This window comes from Cydia amplana, chromosome 4 (assembly GCF_948474715.1).
Source record: "Cydia amplana chromosome 4, ilCydAmpl1.1, whole genome shotgun sequence".
Taxonomy (NCBI): Eukaryota; Metazoa; Arthropoda; class Insecta; order Lepidoptera; family Tortricidae; genus Cydia; species Cydia amplana.
The window spans coordinates 16,909,014-16,931,451 of NC_086072.1; the positions used below are offsets into that span (position 1 = coordinate 16,909,014).

At 36.2% G+C, this 22,438-nt stretch overlaps 1 protein-coding gene across 10 annotated transcripts in view; it reads right to left on the minus strand.

The window, feature by feature from the left end:
* Positions 1 to 22,438, minus strand: part of LOC134647325 (myocyte-specific enhancer factor 2) — an 80,800-nt gene that overhangs the window by 51,079 nt on the left and 7,283 nt on the right. The window contains exon 2 of one of the 10 annotated variants that reach the window (XM_063501631.1): positions 7,031 to 7,174. The exons of the other annotated variants lie outside the window; for them this stretch is intronic. The gene's annotated coding sequence lies outside the window, so the exon portion shown is untranslated. The remainder of the gene's footprint in view (positions 1 to 7,030; positions 7,175 to 22,438) is intronic. 10 annotated transcript variants of the gene reach the window in all.

A 22,438-nucleotide genomic window follows, 5' to 3' on the forward strand; every position in this document is an offset into this window, starting at 1 on the left:
TTTTTGTTTGAAGAAACGTCTTCTATCTTAAAGTTCGAATCAGGCCGTACCTAATTCTGGTTTAGCGACTGAGTTTATACATTGGCATAGAGATAGAGTTTTATTAATTTAAAAGTAACATAGTATGGAATCAAATGTCGCACGTCAATTTTCGCCTACTTACAGCGTTCAGATTTCAAAGTTAGGTATTTGACAATTTAATGACACTGCAACAATAGAATTAGTAAAAAAATACGTGTATAAAAGAGGCTACTTATTAATGATATTACAGTGTAGTGGAAGTAGAGTGTCACTCACCATCTTCTTTGTAAATAAGAAACAACTCAGCTTTACTTTTTCTGTAGTGATATCGAAATTGCTGCGACATTTGTAAAAGCCTTAACTTCTTGCATAAAACATCATTCTTTTGTTTGGAACCCAATGTGCCCTATAATTTGTACTTTTTATTTTAGACGGTTCTCCTGCTTTGATCACACAGGCATCACATACAATAATTACAGTGTACTCTAGAGAATTTTTCAAGCCGTCAGAAAGGCAATAGTTCCAATCACATGTTTTATTTGTTGGAATAGGTAATAGAACTTCATAGCTGAATGTGATGAGTTGCCAAATTTTAAACTTCATTTACTTATTGTTATTAAGGTTTATAAATACAATAATGCAGATGCATTCGTAGTTAATATAAGTGTTTCATTCATTATTGATATTTCGTTTCGTGATTGAGTATAATACTATTTCTACTTATACTACTACGTACTATATACGACAGTGTTTTTTTTAAAACGATGGAGTTATTTATTTTTATATTGTGTACTTTGGTTGTTTAATAACATGCAAATAAATATAAGAGAAGGATATAGATAACTATACCTACCTACTTATACGTCATAATCTGTGGAGATTAGTGTAATTATTTCTGAGGAACAAATAAATGAATAGTACTCCTCCAACAGATTATAAGAAAACTGCGCATCGAGACTTAATGCAATGTGTCAACTGTAGCAGGAAAATATTACAGCTGACAGGACTAAAGAAAATCATTTCTTTTGAGAAAGCCATTGTTTTCACACAGCGCTTTATTCATTTAAACTATAGTTTTCTGTCTCTATTGAAAGAACATATCAGATTCTGAATAACCAATATGCGTATTCATGTCAACCAGCCGCATTCAAATGTGTATCTTAAAGCGTAGTGATAAAAAATGTTTTGGCTTGAATTGAGTGCCGTTGCAAGTGGGAGATAAGAAGATGTCAGGTCAGTTCTTTGTTGGAGATTACAACGTTAAAGTGTAACCCGATGGAGCGCCTCTTCACATGCTAATGGAAACTCAAGATGGCGCCAACGCTAACCGCGATAGCATCGGTAGGCAACACTAGTTTTAAACTGGTTTAAAACTGTAAAATGCCTTAACGATCCTTTAACGTTAATTTTTTTAAATTCTCCACAGCAACATCGTTCACCTTGACTGTAGACACATGTACTAACCTATATCGTTCATGTACCATCACTCGTTACTAATTTATTCCTAATTACATACAGTGATAGCTCACTCGACCTCGCCACTAACCGGGCCCGATCAATGGGTTTTGGAGCTTACCTATTAAATGTTTTAAATTATTGATTTACGGCCAATAAATTGTTGGAGTGTTAAGTGTTGTGGTAGATTTGTAATTTGTAATTAATTTGTAATTTGGTAGTCTTCTTGAACGTATATAACTAAACTCATTTAGCTTTATAGCATTGTGTCGAAGGAGACAATGTTAATATGTACATTAATGTCAGTGTGGTAGGTACTGCAGTAGTTAAACAGGCCGCAAATCCGAACTAATAAATCTCAAGTATTGCGTCACGAACAGGAGAACAAAGGCCGAATTCTTTCTCCCAATCGCAAGATGTTGTAACGGGCATTTGTTTACTGGGCACGGGCACCCGTCTGACCCGAAACGCGAATCTGTGTCAAGCAGTTTATTCAATCTGCCGCGTGAGAGTCGCGCCCGCACTCCGACCAACTATGGCACGTACCACTGGATCTTAAGGTATAATTTCCTGGAGTGACGTCCTTACGGGTAGCACGGCTACGCCCTTGTGGTTGTTATCGTTTCTGTCCTTGAATGGTGCTAACGATGTGTCGTGGACGAAAAGAAGATTGAATAGGGGCTTCTGATTGTAGTACTAAGATGAATAAGGAAGCAGGCAATCGATATTTGGATTTAATCTGGTAACTACGCTAAGAGAGTGATCAATTCCGGATTAGCAGCAACTAAATCTCGCTTAATCTTAACGCTCTACTGGCGAAATTCGTTTATGGATCGGTTACGTGGCGTCCTGAGTAGGAGGAGGATTACTGAGCCCTCTCGACTGTGATACAGATAACAAATATTGGGAAACGGCGCTGCTGCCAAATCCATGTAAATCAATATGTATACCTAATAAACACCTCGGAAGAGCGAGCAGCGTATCCTTATCATTATCGATACCGTGCAAACTTACAGATTTTGATATTTTTGCAGTGATAAAAAAGAATTATCTACGAGTAAAACACCATATTATTTAGATAATTTGGGTCGTATATAGAATTCATTGAACTTAAGGCCATAAAGCGACTATTTACTTACAAACTAGTGATGTAATTATAATACCTTACCATTAATTGCAATGTTATCAAAAGAAAATAACGCGGTTAGTAGAATTATATCTTCAGTGATAACGAACTATCTAGAGTTGTCCGTTCGCTTATCTTGCAAGACTAAACAGTAGTTAAGATAAATTCTCCGTGCGAATCCTCGAAGTCGAATTATCATTTCTGTCAGCCATATAGGCTTGCGTAAAAACGCGCATGTAGCCGTGTTGGTAACATTGACCGGGCAAAAAATGGCCGCCACCAAGGCCGCAAGAAGCTGTCCTAGTCTCGAGGGCGTTTACACTTTTTAATCATCGCTTCAGGCTTTTGCAAAACCGCAGGTTTTAAAAGCATCACTAGGGACAACCATGGCAATATGAATGTGGCCCTTTACTATTGGAGTACTGCAAAAGAATTAGGTTTACGATAGAGCTGGCCATGGTAAAGTTTTTAAATAAAGTATTTGCCCAAAGACGGTAAGTTAATGTTAATTCTAATGTTATATGTATATGAATTAATGGGCCAACATGCGGAACTATTATGCTTCAAATATTATAAAACAATTAAAACTAAATGCTTTGAAATAATTCATAAATATGTAATATTGTAATATTAACGGAGAGCGATTAATTTAATTTGCCAGGATCAGTAATATATGTATGTAATAATCGATAGGAGTTTTATCTACATAAAAGAGCAATTTAAAATAGATAATGTAGACGTAATAAATAATTATAGGAAATCCTCTTCCACACGTACGAGTATATGTGCTTAAAACTATACACGGTAGAACGCGTCTGCGTTTTTTAAATTAAATTAACGCCAGTATTTTTTAAACACATTTTATAAACCTAGCGTGATAAACGCCGTGTAATCGGTTAATATTAAATCGAAAAGCTGTATCGAATATCGACATAGCGAGTCGCCTTGCAAAACCAGAATCGCCTCATTGTAGACGAGTCTTTAAAAAAACAAAAAAACAGGCGTGCAGTACGCGACGATCTCCTGGGAACGCAAGCTCAACGTTTCAGTGCGCTTTATTCGGCCTTATTTCGTGGGTTATAAAGTAGCTTTTTGTGCATTCCGCACGCATTGGGATACTGGATACCATAAACGGCTTAGTTGCACCTGTCACTATCCTAGACGCGAAAGTTAGGTACCTATCGCTTAACTTTTGTCGAATTTAATATTCAATTTATCCCTTTTTCGGCCTCTTATCACTTTGATTAATAAAGTGACAAAAGATAAAATGAACCCCATATAGAAAGAAGTACCTACCTATAAGATATTATAAATAGTATGTAGTGTCACTTAATTGCTTGTGAACAGGTTTGCAGCCTAGCTCATGGTTTGCGTTTCAAAACCACAGGGGTACGATTATATAGTAACAACTAGAAAGATGTGTAGTTGATGTGCCATGTATGTACATTATCATTTACGATAACGTAGATTAAAATTTAGAAACTAATATTCGATATGTAAATTTAATTAACAATAGGTACGTACTCATTTGTGTATGTAATATGATATTACTGGATAAAAAAGAAACCTCATTTACCGGTCGATCTAAATCAAAAATATAAATGTACAAATGTAGTGCATAATCCTTGGCCATCGTATTTTCTCGGAAACGTTCGTATTTATCATGCTATTTCAGTCAACCTCAGTAGTTTTTGTACTGAGACTGACTGAAATAGCACTTTCGTGCGTTTCCGTTAAAACACGACGGTAAAGTATTATGCTCTACATCTGTACAAATTTTCCATTAAGAAAATTATACACGCGGTTAAAAAAAAACAGAGATACATTTAAATTTCGAGCAAACATTATTTGCGAATTAAAAAAAACATTTGTTTTATCAGTTTTTATAGCATCATACATTTTCATAAAATCTAATTCTCTTTTATTTACAAACAAGATATATACTGTGTATTACTAAAATAAATTAAAAACTAGCTTAAATCTAAAATAGGCCCTTGAGGCATTGTACCAAGGATGCTGGCGACATTTCCTCGCTGTATCGCAATGCTGATACGTTGTGCGAGGTAGCCGCCAGCTCTTCGGTCACCAGTTACATCAACCAGACGCTTCGCGATTTCTGCGAACAACTTATGCGCGCTGGGTCCCCATGGACCTAGAGTTTCAACTCTATTCTCTTTTATATTATAAATACCTATAACAGCAGTATCATCCCTGCTACCAGTGGGCCCGGTTCTCACCACACAGTAGCAACGACACTAAATTGCCAGTCCCGATCTCCCGCGCTTGTCACATCCACCTAGGTGCAGGTGGAAATTAGTTGGATTATATACTTTATTCTAAGAGAACAAGGTACATATTTGAATGGGGTTTCAAATGTACATACGGTGGACATGTTAAGCGACAGCGACGCGCTGGCGCCTGACGTCTGCATACTGCGTTGGATTAACGAGTAATCAACTCGCGCGCAAGCTTAATATTAATCAAGGGGGAGGTCTAACATAAATCTTGTTTTTCGTTTAGAAAGCGTTTAAAATAGTGTATTTATGTATTAAATCCTAGCCTATTAGAAATCTTATAATTACTTCCCGAATGTTATTGTATCTGTTTATATTATTGTTTTGCACAATACATGTCAAAATATTTCCTTTCGATGATAGGCTTCGCTCAAGGGAAATTATTACTTTCAATCCTTTATCGCATAGAATAATTGCATTTTCACTCAGCCCATAAAGTTTGTTGCTGATGTTTAGTATGAGTTTAAGTGCCTCTTTATTATACTAGGATATAAAACGCGTTTACTCCTTTACAAGTTTGATTTTTTTAATACGAACGATACGAACATAACGAAATTTTCTTTGGGACAAGTAAATAAAATATTCAATCGTTTGTTTTACTGTTGTACGTTTGTTTACAACATTTAATAATTTTCTCGAAATTTCCCGAAACTATACCTATAATATATGTATTTTCAAGACCAAAAGGTAATATTTAACGAGTCACTTTGTATCTATGAATAATTTTGTAATATATATATTTTTCACATTATGTCTCTTATAACAGTTGTTTAAATTTGGATAGGTAATATTTAAAGTTTCATTGCAAATTTAACGAATAGTGCACATAAAACCAGATGAACTCAACGCACATATAAATAATATAATTTACAATATGATAATACAGCGTTCGAAACGCATTGAATTGCAAGACGATTTAACGATGGAATCGAATAGATACGTTGCCCAATGCATACCTAATGATATCATGGAGACCCACGCACTAGCAAACAAGCTTTGACATCACCTTAACGATAGTGACATCTATACAAATTGTTTACGTTTCCTTACTATAGTAATTTGTTGATGAGATAATATCGATCGTTGATATACAAACGAGTTGAAGTATTAGTAATGGCTGCAAGTTTTTTTTTTAAACAAACACGTTTGTTATATCCCCCCCACTAAATATTCATTTTATTTTGTTTTTAGTGTTTGTTGTTATAGCGACAACAGAAATACATTATCTGTGAAAATTTCAACTATCACGGTTTATGAGTTACAGCCTGAGATGATGGCGTTAATACTTAATAGTCTTAATACTAAGCAAGAAGATGATAAAAAAAACGAAAATGGACAAATACCTAAACTTGTTTCGAACTTCGAAGATTACCATAAGTAATTGTCCATAACTAGAAACTTCCAAAGTCAAACACTTTGCAAATTCAATCACCTCACAGGATTATGAAAAAATATTTCGAAAATCATTCGATTCGTCGAATATAGGTACTCAAGTTAGGGCAGAGACAATGTATATATGACATTTGATGTTTATTTGATTTGAAATTCAATCAATCAGAAGCAAGTGGAGTCACGCGAGGTGATTCAAGGAATCGTGGTAATATAAAAATCTTTTTACGCTAAGGAGTTCTTGATGAGGAACAATTTATTGGGATTCTAACAATGATTGGAAATAAGTTATGCTTGTTGATCATCAAGAATCAAACCGTAATCATGTAATATAGATGCAAATTGCTTTTTATCTCTTTTAATCATTGTGTACCTACGCGGAGCAAAAAAAGTTAAATCGCACTAACTAAATAGTTAGAAGAAGTAAACAAAATATTTTGTTTACTTCTTCATCAAAACATTCTTTTTGATTATTATTTTATGACTACATACATATAAGCAGGTAGGTTAGGCTCTGTGATATTATTGATTGTCATCTATTTATAATCACATCGTGCTACCAATAATGGCACACATTTGGCAAAAATATAATGCATCGTTCTGCATGTGTAAAAGCATAAAAGTTAAGAACATTCTTTGTTTATCATAATTATCATAACCTTTGCACATCACTTGCTTATGTTAACGGGTCACTTAATGAACAATGTTACACGCACAAACAAGTATTGTACCAAGCAATACTCACGCAGCTCGTGACGTCATCAACCGGCTTTGCCAAATTTGTTACAACCCGCCTAAATGTTGATGGCTTTGGTCCTTTCCGATACGGTATCCGACAAGTGGCTTGCGGATTTGGCCGGGTTACTTCGTCGATTGGATCAGAACATACCTGAAACAAAGATACGATTGTAAATCTAGTGCGTAGTATTATTAAAACGAAATACATGGTCTAATAAAACATGGTCTTCTCTTCCCAGAGTGTCACTTGCCTACGTCATAATAACATTGCCACTTTATTTCAACATAACATGTTACATGGGTACATTATATCTATGGTTTATAAGTTAAAATATTTCTTTATAATTTTATAATTTTCAATTATATGTATTTTATCTTAAATTTTACAATAACACGTCATTTTTAATTATTCGTTAGCAATATCTTCCGATTCACGAAATAAATTTCAGACGTTCGGGTAATTCTGTTTACACTACTGGCAACACAGGATAGCGCTGTCACATTTGACAATCCGCCATTTTGTCCCTGACCGTCATCCTTGTCGAACGCGTGTTAATTGTTATTTCCTTCTCGCTCAGTGTCAGCAGTCGCAGTGTTTTCCAAACTTTTCACGTCGTAAGCTTGGTAATTAATGTTTTGTTACGAAAATGGTTGGCTGTTATATTCGGAACTATAAGAGTAGGAGTGAAAAGGGCAGTATAGATTTGTTTTATTTTACTATGTTTCTACATGAATAACTTAAAATTAATGCCGTTAAAATAATTTTCACCGTTGGTTAAAATTCTCCCACATTTTAAAGTTTGAGAACCTGTAAACAGCATGATGACGTAGGCAAGTGACAGTTAGGTCATTCGCGAATCTCGGAAGAGAGTACCAGGCGGAGTATATTATTATACCATGACGAAATATAAGAGATATTTTAAATAAAGAAAACACAGCATAGAATTATCGTAATTAATAAATATGGAGTTATGTATCATCCGAAAAAAGTATACTTATTATTGATTGCTAGAAAACTATACAAAGGCAAGACAACAACAAGGCTTGATGCGTAAAAGATTGCTATGCAGATTATACTCAAAGGTAGGTAGGGTACATGTGTTATGTATGTAAATGGAGGCGAGTTTCACCAAAATGCTTGTTACCGTAGAAACTATATGGCTTGAAGCCTTGCGCTGAGCAAGTTATCTCTAGGTTTATATCGTGAGTGGAGGCAGTTTCCCTAACACGCGACCCTGCGAACAGGTTAGGCGAAAAAAATGGGGCTTATTACTTTTATTGTTACATATATGCGCTTGTCTGTTAAAATTCTAAACTACACAGACTGAAACTTTGGCGTTAAGTTGACTTTTGAGTTTGAGCGTGTTCTAGTTATATTTTTAAAGGATTTGTTCTCCGAAACTTCCTTTCGAATACGGGAGGAAAAACTTTGATGGAAAAAGATGTTTCAGTACATAGAAGTTTTACTATAAGTACAGTCAGCATCAATAGTTAAATGTTATATAAAATGATAATATATCTGCCACCCTGTATGTTTTACATATACCTATATACAACATTATCTATTAAATTGTAAGTAATTAGAGAACGGTTGATAAATTTGACGCGTAGTCTCATTCGCCACTATTGATGCTGACTGTATTTAATGCGTAAAAGGGCCGGTACAGACGGACTGCACCGCGACTGCAGTTTGTATGGGAACTGCACGCCAACTGCAACGTCGGCGTGCAGTTCCATTGCAGTTGGGTTGCAGTCCGCTTGCATCGGCCCTAAGATAATAATGTTCGATCCTAATAGTAGACTGGTGTATGGGTGTAGTACTTTCCGCTTAACTATTACAAATTAAGATTGCTAATTAAACATCTCGCGTAGCGAACATCTTCCACTATCTTAACAGTTATTGACCTTGTCGCTATTCTCAGATTATTGTTATTTTTCTTATGTTATTTTTAGTTTCTCTTCATACTTCATTTTAGCTTAACTCCCTTAGGTACTTAATAATTGTACCTGCCTAAGCGCCACTTGTACTAACCCGGGGTTAACCGGTTAAACCGTTAACCCAGTGTCAAATTGTACTGGTAACTATGGTAACTCCAGGTTTAACCGGTTAACCCCGGGTTAGTAAATGGTGCAAGTGGCCATAAGTGAAATAAAATGCGTGACCTGTTTCCAGGCAGACAGGGCCGAGGGTGACGTGGGGAAGGGCAGGTCGTGTCACGTACTTGACTGCTTTATTTGCCTAGGCTGGTCTGCTAAGGAATGAGTCTTAAATAGGATCTATTGGAAACGGTATTTATTTAGGAAAGCTTAGAATGTATTAAAGTTTTAGGTTAAATTGTTATGATGAAAAAACGAGCTTACATTGATAGCGTAGATATACAAATAATATTGAATATGATATTTAGAACAGTGTGTTTTATTTTTTGTTAGTGACCCGCCCCGGCTTCGCACGGGTTAACAAATTATACATTACCCTCCTCTTCAATCACTTTATCTATTGAAAAAACCACATCATAATCAGTTGCGTAGTTTTAAAGATATAAGCATACATAGGGACAGACAGACAGCGGGAAGCGACTTTGTTGAAGTGAAAACTTCTTTAGCGGCGCTGGGCACTTTTTGAGGTGGGGAAAAAATGATAAACTCGAGACAGCGTAAGGCGATCACGTGACCGTAAGGACCACATGACCACTCATTTAGATGGCATTTAAATCAATAAAGAAAAACTCAATGACATAATTCAATAAAGGTACATCTTGATGAAATCGCTAATACATAAAAGTGAACTCTAGTACTGGTGAATAAAACTCATAATACCATGACCAAATATATTTGGATGCGAGGTCTGCAAGGCGCTATAAATTTGAATTTCGAATTTTAAACATCAGCAATTTCGGAACTAAAGTTTTGGTCAATTATACATAGTGCTGCAGATAGCGTAAGGCCCCATTCGCACGGCAGCTTTTTCAACGCACGTTAAAAAAATGAGTTTGAATGACACAAATGGATACATGTATTTGTTTTGTCTGAATTTTGTCCCTATGTACACTGAAATAATTATCTTTACTAAAAATGGGTTGGTACTCGAAATGTGACCGTAACCGTAACCGTGACCGTAAGACGGACACGTGACCTGATCGAAAAACTGTTACATGTAATGTCATTGAGTTTTTCTTTATTGATTTAAATGGCATCTAGTGGGTTTCGCTCTAACTGGTATTAATATAACTCGAGTACTAACAGTGATGTGCTTAGGGGTTTCAAGTAATTAACGCTAACGCTAGATGGCGTTAACATCAATTATACATAGTGCATTTTGCACTAGCCATTGAGTTTTCACTTCTGCCGGCACTCCCGGAGTGCAACCCGTTGTTTTTTATACTATGTAGTTAGGCATTTTTAAAGATACGTACATCGAATTACCCGGTTACAGGAATGTTATTGTGGTTTTTTGCTTTACTGTGCTTATTAAGTGTGATATACCTACTTTTCAATTAAATCCATTAGCTGAGGTTTTGTTAGTTATGTTAAATTGACCATATTTTAACTTCTTCGTATTTTGAAACATCATTAGGAGGCTACAGGTGACCCTCGCGCAGGCAGCTTTCTCGCTCAAAGATTGGCCATAGCATTCCAACGCGGGAACGCTGCCTGCGTGATGGGCACCCTACCAAGGGCTCAAAATTTTGATAGGCATTTTTAACCTTAGTTATTTTAATTGTAGTTTATTTTATACCACTTATTATATAATAAAATGATTTCCCATCAATTTTAGTTCTACAGGTGTGTGTAGGTAACTCAATCTATAAACAAATGTTTAAATAAACGTGAAAACAATTGGTATGTTTAAAATGTGCACTTATTGTGCCGTTCCGAGCGGTTATCGGGTCCGGATAGGGTGGTGTCGTCCGATAATCGTTAGGTCATGTTTACTCGTTGTGTAGTATAAGAGTTGCGATAGCGCTCAACTTCATGTTTTGGCGACTACAGATGAATTTATATTAAGTAAATAAATAGTTATTTGTACAACAAGAGATCAAAGTTTGATATTTCTTCGAGTGCTTATTTTGAGTCCCGTGCAAGAGAAAGATTCTATACTAGATTCACTTCATTCAGAGCGTGGCGAGTGAATCTAATTTAGAATCTTGAGCGTAGTAAGGGACTCAAAAGCGCACGAGATGTAAATAACTTTGATCTCGTGTAGTTCACAAAACTTTTCACCTCAGCAGTGAGAACATAACAGTGGAACATAAGAACCCGAAAAATGTATTCCTTCTTCATCACTTAATCACTCATGTTTTCTTAAGATATACCAACAATTAAGTTTTCACCTCAGAAGCTCGAACAAGGGTAATTTGCTACTTAAAAACAGTGAGCAAAATCGCATTTTGCTCATTTTGTCTCACTCAGTGAGCAAAATGCGATTTTGCTCACTGTTTTTAAGTAGCAAAGTACCCTTGTTTGTTCGAGCTGCTGAGGTGAAAATTACATTTCTCTTTTTCATTAGTTTTTAGCCCTTTGTCTATTTCTGGTTAGATTATTGGATGTAAAGGATGACTCAAGTTAGACCGAGCCGTGTCCGGGCCGGAGCTTCCAGTGCTTACTTTTCTGTGACAGATGACAGGTGATCACGTGATGCTTTCCATAGAAAACGAAACTCCGGAAGCTCCGGCCCGACACGGCCCGGTCTAACGTGAGTCATCCTTTACACCAGTGGACCATTGTTTGGTTTCTCACGTGTGAATAGACTATGTAATTTAATAGGAAATCTAGAGGTGATACGATTGGCATGACCCCCTCCCCCTCTCCGTGTTGCTGTGACGTAATATGTGGATGAAAACTAATATTGAATGACTTGCCAACCCCGTTTAAATGGTCAGGAATCCCGAATCTATTTTTATTCTCAGACTGGCTTAATCTTGCTCGAAATAAGCGTTATGAGTAAGTCTGCTCAATTGAAGTGAGGCTCGCTGACCTATTGTCTTACTTATTAATCATACCGACCCAATTTGGTTTGTATTTAACATCAAAAGTTGGTGAAAAAGCTGAATTCACTTGACAAGTTGTATCATCTATTTTTATTGTTACATATTTATATAAGCTGCATGCATGCCAAGTTTCATGCTTTCTTCTGGATAGGACTATATACTTTTGAAAGTTAGCGAAATAAGCTGGATTAAAGATCAAATTTTACTGTAAAATAAAATTTTGTACATATTTGAACAGGTATAATGAATCGTGTATAATGAATTTAAAATATACCCTGATGTTAAAATTAAACGTGATGTGTAAAGGGTTTGAAACGTCGAGATGTGAACTCGATATAATCCGTTCAAATAGGTTTATTTCATGAACACACGGTATTCTTAGACTGGCTTTCCAACAGAGAAGGGTCCTCATGCTTTATGTGCATAAATGGACCTTTCCATCAGAAAGCTTGTTCCTTATGGAATTATCATGTAATAATATGCAAGTTTTGTTTGAGGTATCGATGATTTCACTGTTAGTTTTTCTTGATGATTTACGCTTGACCCGCCAACACCGTTAGACAACCGTTTTATAGTGGCCGATTTTAATTGCTCCGAGCATATACACCTCCGGAGCCGGGAAGCCACTGGAATTCATATTTAATTATAAATACTAACTTTTACGAGAGATTCAATATCTGAATAGTTGCGGGTATGTACCATTAAGCTACAATTTATGAATTAATAAAATTATACAAATACTTAGCATACGTTTATAATTAGTTTCATATTAAATCAAAAATCACAAAAATGCAAAGTGTTTGCTGCTGGCAATGTTAGAAAGAAGTAAAGGTAATTGATAAGTAGGTATATATTATATACCTAAATCTTAATTAAATTTCAATTAGACTAGAGTTAAACCAAGAAAAGTCTGCAACGCAAAGTGTGATAGCACACTCAGTGCAAGTGTTATTTATAGGTACGTCATACACACTTGCACTGCGTGTGCTATCAAAATCGTTGCAGACTTTTCTTGGTCTAAATATAACATGTTGCCAATGACTTTTATTTATTTATGGTGATTTATTATATAGCTAAAAAATAAATAGTCATTTATATATTGGTCTTTCGTAAACTTAAAGATTTGAAGAAAGGAATTGAAACAAGCAGAATAATGGTTTTATTAATTATCTATTTAGATCCACTCATTGTAAAAAACTAGATTTATTGTACCGAGTATAAAATACTTTATAACCGGAAATTATAAAACAGTGACAGACCTAAATAATGTTGCCAGTGATGTTGTATGATTGGTGGTAGGTTAACTTATCGGTTTTCATTAAGTACAGCAACCTACTCATAAACGTAACTCCCTCAAGCCTATTTTTAACATAAACGTAGAGGAGTCAATTATATTTCCATTAAAAGAATGCCACCGCATGTACGAGGGGTGTTCAAAATATTCTCGGTATGAGAATGAAAACAAACAAGTACGAAAAGTTTGATATTTTTATTTTTCAATATACTCCCCCCTATGTTCATACACTTAAAAGATCGATCAATTATTTTTTTTAATCCTGCATAAAAATATTTTTTATCTTTGGTGTAAAAATGCTCCTCCACTGCCGCCTTCAATGCTTCATCATCGGAAAATTTATTTCCACGCAGATCCTTTTTAAGATTGGGGAACAAAAAGAAGTCGCTGGGGGCTAAGTCCGGACTATACGGTGGGTGAGTAACAGTTTCAAACCCACATTCAACAATAGCTGCCTTGGCAATATGAGCAGTATGGACGGGGGCGTTGTCATGCAGAAGCATAACACCTTTGGTTAACTTTCCTCGCCTCTTTTCTTTGATTGCATCCTTTAATTGACGTAGAATGTTAGCGTAGTACTGTCCTGTGATATTTACACCTTTTTCTTTATAATCGATCAGTAATACTACTTCACAATCCCAAAATATCGTGGCCATGACCTTGCCAGCTGAAGGGATGACCTTGAACTTCTTGGGATGAGCTGAACCCTTAATGTGCCACTGCATGGACTCTTGTTTACTCTCTGGGTCATAATGATGAACCCAGGTTTCATCTCCAGTAACTATTCTTTGCAGCACCTCATCGGGATTTTCACCGCACAGGTCAATAAAATCGGAACAACAAGCTACACGCATGTCTTTTTGAAGCCGAGTCAGCATTCGCGGAACCCATCTTGCACTTACTTTTGACATATTAAGATGGTCATGGATAATATCATGTACGGTACCAATAGAGAGATTGGTTACTTGTGCTATAGATTTTACCTTCACTCGACCATCTTCCAATATAAGTTTTTCCACTTTATCAATATTTTCTTGTGAAGTAGCTACTACAGGCCGGCCAGGTCTAGGGTCGTCTTCAACACTCTCCCTTCCACGTTTAAACTCGCTTGACCACTTTTGAATGGTAGATAAAGAAGGAGCAGACTCACGGTAAACACAATCCATTTCCTCTTTTATGGTTTTTTGATTTTTACCCTGTTTTGTCAAGAATTTTATCACGCATCGATGTTCTAATTTAGTTAACATTGTCAATTCCCACATGATGTTCATGTTTGTTCAGCAATTGCAGAAAAACAAAAGAACATCTCGGTTCGAATTATACTTTTTTTTAATGTCAATGAATAAACCTTAGCGGCCAGTAACGAAAGAAATTTTAGAAGAGGTTGTAAGATATCAATACCGAGAATATTTTGAACGCCCCTCGTACGTGCGTACTGCGTAGGTGCGTACACACTACACTTATAAAATATGCAGCTTAAATAGGTACCTACTATGACTAGGTTCTACAAACTAATAAAAAATCAACGTCATTAACAGATACGAGTCATCATCATTAACTTAAGAGTTATTATCTTGTCGGTGGAGTATCTTCCAGCATTCCCTATCTTGCGCCAGCTCTTTGACTTTCTGGCCGCGTATACGACACGGTCCCCACTTTTTCTTTCACTTGGTCTAGTAAGCTGCGTCTGGGTTTTCCTTTACCCCGCTTGGTAGATACGAGTACCTACTCGTAATATACATATAAGTTTGTAATATTCACCGTTGAACTACAATATTCAGATTTCAAATCAAATTCATTTTTCAAACCTTCTATATAATTCATACCTAATATCTCAGTTAACTACAACGACTTTGCTCATCACCATAACTTTTTAATATACCGCAAATTACAAGTATGTATTTAATAAAATCATTAAAATGTTATTAATGTTAGCAATAGATAGTCATTGAACGAGCTATCTAACGCGCGGACATACGTCACGCGGTATCGCCCGTTATCACTGCCGTCTACGGTCCGTTTTTAGAAATATTAATTCAGTAATACATACGTAACTGTACTATTTTTAGTTTGGCCTAGGCTAAAAATACAGCGGCGAGTAATGGGTACTTGATAACTAATGTTTAGTTCGTAAGTGTCGTTGACTTGCATTGGTTGTTATTATTGACGTACTGTTATCTGCATTGTATATTGGATTCTAGACGTTTGTGTTCCTTTATAAGTTAATATATCATTTTACTCGGTGCTTATGTGAGAAATTACTTTCCGGCGTACTTTACTTACATAATGTGGCTGGTTTCAGAAATATATATTCGCGGGCGTTTTAATAATAATGCCTCCAAAATACATCTTATTGTTATTTTCTGGCGTATGTATTTTTTTAACAGATTTATGCATAGAATCAAAGAAAAAAGAAAATGCCGGATGGTAAATAAAATAAGCAAGAACAATATTCGCACAGGATAATAGTTATTTTCGATACAAGTGCGAAAAAGAGGAAATTCGAAACGAGTGGCGATAAAACACGTGCGAATAGGTAAATCGACACGAGTTGCGAATTACCTATTCGCACGTGTATCGAACAACGTTTTACAGTACATATGGCACTTTAAAGTTTCGACATACGCACGAAAAGTGCTATTTTATGCACTAGTGCGGAAAAGTAACCCCATATGTACTGTAAATATATATTCGTGGGCGTTTTAATAATAACGCCTTCAAAATACATCTTATTGTTATTTTCTGACGTATGTATTTTTTAACGGTATTTTTGCATAGAATCAAAGAAAACAGAAAATACCAAAGATGTCAAATAAAATAAGCAAGAGCAATATTCGCACAGGATAAAAAGAATTTCACGATGGCAATGATAACGCAAATGACGCAAATCGCTTATTGAAGCGGAATGTACCCTGAAGACGCGGAAATCGTTTTTTAAGCAAAATAGGAATCTTTTACAGTGACGCTCGTGAACTACGTTTAATCATTTACCTACTGTTAGTGTTTTTTTACCAAAACAAGGAAACCTCTCGACACAGCGCGGTGGTTATGACCAAAACGAATGACTGTTTCTGACCTCATAATACAACAGATGATGTCATTATGTCGTACTACGACAGTTAAGAGAATAACACTATTGGATTCGCTAGTCCTTGGGACTCATTTAGTGCAAAAAGTCCCATAATAACAGGAATTATAATTTATAATACATATATAGTCTGGCAAAATATTTGTTTTTATTTTTCATATAAGTAAGCTGATTTTCGCTTTCCGATGAAACGAAGCAAACTCATTGCATGTATTAATTATGTGTCAACTACGTTTACTATAAATGTACTATGCAAAGCAAAGGTGACAAGCACAAGATGAAAATATTCAGAATATCACCTAATCAGAGGGCCTACCGCGAACCACGTGTTGCCTCCCTGTCACACTTACGTACGAATTTACAAGAGCGACAGAGAGGCAACACATCGAACGTAGTTCGCGGTAGGCCCTCTGTTACATAAGCAGGTACATTCGGCGGTAACCGCGCGCCGTGGTCGAGTGAGCCACAAGGCCGGGCTGTCGACATTGACCGTGAAGCTGTGTAAAAACTAACGTTTCCGCAAATCGAGAAGTGGATTTTCGGTAAAAGTTGTATTGACGTGTCAATTGAATCTGGCGTAATATTTTTTTTTGATAATTGGGAAAAGTACATGTAGTTCAAACATTGGTTAGAATGAAGAAGCTATAAGTACGTAATTATCTATGACCTTCATTATAGTTATAGTATTAACGGATGGGTAAACACTGACGATCTATTAGCTTTGGTAAAACATTTTATTGTTATAGATTTGAATATTTAAAGTACCTATTTACATGTCAGTTTGTTCGACGTGTGAAGCGTTGCAGAAAATGTATAAGTAGAGATCAGCACAGACGAGGCTTCACTTTAAACAGTACAAGTGCGACACGTAGGTACACAAATGGGTAGCTTTGATCTTTCTTTAAAATTGATTTCACCGATAATTTCTATTGCGTGTGATTGAAAGGTTCATAAATATAGACAAAAGAGAACAAGAATATACCCAAAGTAAGAACTTCATTAAATCTCCGCAATATAAGAAGACTCCCAATTTCGCCTTTACAATCCGGAATCAAATAGACAATACAATCAATCATGTGGTAGCAGACTTTCCAGGAACCTCATACGACTCATCTCAAGTTATAAATAACCGTTCTACATTCCAAAATTCAATATAGTGCCAACAATTACAAGACGGCATTAAGAGCGTCAAGAACGTTTTAATTAACAAAAATAAAGACTGATATTTGTCGAGAGCTATCTGTCGGCGCCACTGCATCGTGAGGGTTACGTAATGTAATTGTAACACCCTCGTACCACTGTACTCTTAATGAATGCTAATGTGAATTAGCTATCGCTTCGCTCTTATCTAATGGTTAGTGACGCTCACTTGTGAAGTACGAATTCGTTGACAAACGCTTACTACACACAATTGTAGTCTTTCGTAGTAACTAGCGCCTGACCTTGTTCGGGCTCGACCGGCCAAAACACATTTGATTATTCATTATTTTGCATTAATTCATACCCAGACTGGTTGTTTTTGTTCTTTAAGTCAGGTATCTGGTTTTGAATTTTAATTTTATGTAATAAATGTTGTCGTACATGACTTTTGTAGCAAAAGTGTTATGTTTCCGGAAAAACTTAAATTATGCCATTATGGCAGTGTTTTTGCTTTGAATGACCTTATACAAGAACAAGATGTAGTCTCAACTAGTTACGTTATAAAACTCTGCGTAGTGCGGGATTCTGATTGCTCGGTACACTGCAAGGAATTATCTCAAGGACCATTTTGTTCAATGTGCCGTGTATCAAATGAAGTAATCAACTGCAAGTAGAAACGATGGAGTGCTGCAGTGCATTGCGGACTTTTTGAATGATGACCTGCATCTTTTCATGCAGCTATGAAACGTCCACGGGCATTGAAATTTCTGAGATTCAATGAAATTCAAAGTAAACAATAGGTACGGGCATGTGGGCGAGTAATTAGAATGAATAATTTATCAACCCAAATAAAATGCGAATTCTACACCAGCTTAACTTCAATGTAGTTGTATACCGAACTCTAAACAGATACAAATGTTAATGAGGACATTACGAATCCAGTCAACCGGCTTTAAAGCATGGTGATTCGTGAATTTTCCACGGTCAGCCCCTAAGGTCGCATTTAGCGGAAACTAGCTATCAAATTTATTCGATTAACATTTTGATTATATTAAATTTGCTTCATATAGTTAGTGAGCCAAGGTTGAGGATGTGTTAAGACAATGTGACCGTTTCGCAAGTGGCGCGAGGAGGAAGCGTCCGCCGATCAAACCATTAGCCATGCAGGTGTATATGTTAAGTTGATCGCTTGGATATGGGCGTGGTGACCATTATTGTAATTCTGATGACGTGCCTGGTTGCATTAACACTTAGAGACCATTAGTACCAATACCAAAACTATAGGTTTTATAAAAGTAACTTTTGACTTAATTATAACTAGTGATTCTATGAGCTCTAGACCTCGCAAAATCATAAGGCCCCAAAAAAAAAGAATTCCATAAGTATAGCTTATTATCGAACCCTCACAAAATTTAAAGAGCATCGGTTGAAAAATGCGACCTGTAGACAAGAACAGCCGGGAACCTGGACAATACGAAAGCATTTTTGAAAAAGCTGAAATGGAGGGGAAAATAGAGTTATGTACTTTACTATCATTGATTTTCCCTGACTTGTTAAAGGCCAAAGAATCGGTACAGCTCGGAGAATCACAAGACCATTAAGGCAATCAATTTAACATTATAACTCACTTATAACTTTACAAATCCATATATACGTCGCTTCATAAGTAACACGGGCTAACTACGTCCATGCGTTCTGTAAACGTTGAGAAGCCTTTCTACCTCCAAGTCATAAAGTTGAAGGTCTCCCTTTGAATTTGTCAAGACATGGTCAAGGTCGAAGGAACGGCCCGTCTGACGTGTAAAACATTAACTTGAATAAGTCATAATAACTTCGTTGTCCGGGACATTAAGGTTTCATCCAATTTTAATGGCCGCCTCCGTCGGTGCCTGTAATTATTATTACAAATTCACAGTAATAGTGTACCTACATGAATTTTCTCGTCCTGGAAATTATAGTGCGAGTTCGAGTTGTTGTGGATAATTGACCTGAATTATTGTATTACTTGCATGTGAATGTATTTTTGTCTTATTATAGTCTTAGTCTTCAACGTATTTAGATAGGTTTAAACACATTTCATCTACTTTCGCTTTTTTAAATGTACTCGTTTCCAAAAATAGTTTACAATCTGCAAACATGGCGTAGGTAAGCTTTTTTTTGTATAGATCATTTTGCAGTAGTATACCGATTACGAATATAATTAAAAATTACTTATAGGTAATTTCGAATGATTTTCGAAGATTGCCTTTAAAAGACTTCAAATTGAACAACGAGCGTAGCGAGTGGTTCGGAAAGTGGGGTCTTGAGCGTTGCGAGGATTTCAAATTAAATAAACTTTGTTACCGACTTGTCTTATACAGTAGCATGAGGACTGAGGGCCTACCGCGAACCACGTTCGACGTGTTGCCTCTCTGTCGCACGTGTAAATTCGTAGGTAAGTGTGACAGGGAGGCAGTATTTCGAACGTGGTTCCCGGTAGGGCCTCTGATACTTGAATACGAATAATATTCGTTATTATACGTAATTGTCGTGTCATTGTTTTAGTCAAGAGCAGATGCTAAAATTTATTTACTTTTATGATAAACCTGCCAAAACGTGTAAATATTAATCTATAGGAGCCGCGTGATGTAGAGATAGCTAGTATCAACAGATAGTACACTGTAGGTACTCGACTACTCGTGCGGTACAAAGATAATCATGTTTCGTTGTTTTGATAAATTTGATAAAATTTTAATATTTTCTTTTTACTTTCATTCAATTCAAAGCGATTAGACTATATATTATCTTTACCGTTACTTAACGTAACGATGTTCTACTCATTGGATTTTAATGTTTAAATAGGTATAAAATGAAGCATTGTCTTTGTAAATCGCACAAGACATACATTTTTAAAACACAAATGTGTTTCTATTCATGTAGAAAAAAGTTTAATATTCCATACGATATTGAAAAATATTGATTACTTAAAGGCATATCTAATTGTAACCTACGTCAGCGCTGTGTTAATACAAGTGTTGTGTCAGGCTCGTGGATTGGTTGATTCTTAAAGTTGACTGACACGGGTATACAGTAATTGTAAAGATCAAAATTACAGTATAGTTACAGTAATATCATTATTTGATGTGTTATCATCTCTTTCCGATTGTTTGTGTTCTCGTTTTTAGGGTTCCGTACCCAAAGGGTAAAAACGGGACCCTATTACTAAGACCGCTGTCCGTTCGTCTGTCCGTCTGTCACCAGGCTGTATCTCACGAACCGTGATAGCTAGACAGTTGAAATTTTCACAGATGATATATTTCTGTTGCCGCTATAACAACAAATACTAAAAACAGAATAAAATAAAGATTTAAGTGGGGCTCCCATACAACAAACGTGATTTTTGACCGAAGTTAAGCAACGTCGGGCGGGGTCAGTACTTGGATGGGTGACCGTTTATTTGCTTGTTTTTTTTGCTTGTTTTGCTTTATTTTTTGTTGATGGTGCGGAACCCTCCGTGCGCGAGTCTGACTCGCACTTGGCCGGTTTTTTCATATCTGGAAGATCGTCATATTCTATCAGTTGCCATATTCATCATAAATTAACATTCAGTTTCAATCATGTGCTGTTTTGTTTGCCTTCGCATAAATGTTCAGTAATATTTGTACTAAACTTAACATATTCATTGCCACCCACCCAAACAAGACATCCGCGCCAGGCTACAAAAAATTCATCAAATTTATAAAGATGTAGTAAAACCACGATTCCGACTATCGGGACGTCCGGCCTGGAAACGAAACCATAAAATACCCGATAGGTAGTCGGGTTTTCGGCACTGAATGTGTTAAAATAAATGAACATGACAATAGCTATTTCTAAATTGAATTTGCAATACGATTCCTTGTATTACTTAGTGAAATGCACAGCACAATGTATAATTTAGTGCGAGCACCACCTCCGTGGGAGACCGACAATTTCCCGGCAACTTGCGTTATTACGTTGGGTTGGCATATTAAAGTACCTATGTAAGTACGGAGTTATATTGACGTTGGTAATTTCATGAGCGACTTTCTGTTTCAATCAGTGAATGAAACATAGTGCCAGAATATTTCAAACCTAGAAAATGAAAACTATGGAAAAATGGAACCTATTTATTTAGTCCACTATAAATTCTTCTGTCATCTTTGCTGCACAAACTTCTTATGCCGCTACGCTAGCGTTGAGCCTCCCTAATATAATGCTAGAAGATGACACAAATTGATCAGAGCTATTTATAGCTTTAAAATTCACAAGCAATCTCATGTGCATAATAAAGCAACATTTCTTTGTTATTTTGCAATTTAAAAGCACTCTTGGAATTAATTTTTTTGCTAAATTTTGCCTTGAACGTTTACAAAAGTTCAACTAGTTAATAGATCTATCCATAACATTTCAGGTTTTTATTTTTACGGTAACATATTATGAGTCTGAATGGAACTCGAATATAGTGATATTAAGAATTCAGAATTATAATTAAGATCTCGAATATTTGTTTCGCAACAAATATCGAAACCTCATGAAGATTTCACGATGTATAGGTTCATTTAAGTATGACTCACGTTAGACCGGGCCGACCGGGCCGTGTCCGGGCCGGAGCTTCCGGCTCTTACTTTTCTATGACATATGACAGGTGATCACGTGATGCTTTCCATAGAAAACGAAGCTCCGGAAGCTCCGGCCCGGACACGGCCCGTTCTAACGTGAGTCATCCTATCCTTAGCTCGTATCAGGTAAACGACAATATGTGAAACACTCAATGCTGAAGGATTTGTAGCAATTCCTTACTTTTCAAAGGAATGCTTTTACAAAACTTGTACACAATGTGTTCGTTGCTCTATATAGTAGGTTTGGTGTCTTTTACATGCAATCACAAGCTTTTTGACTTGGATT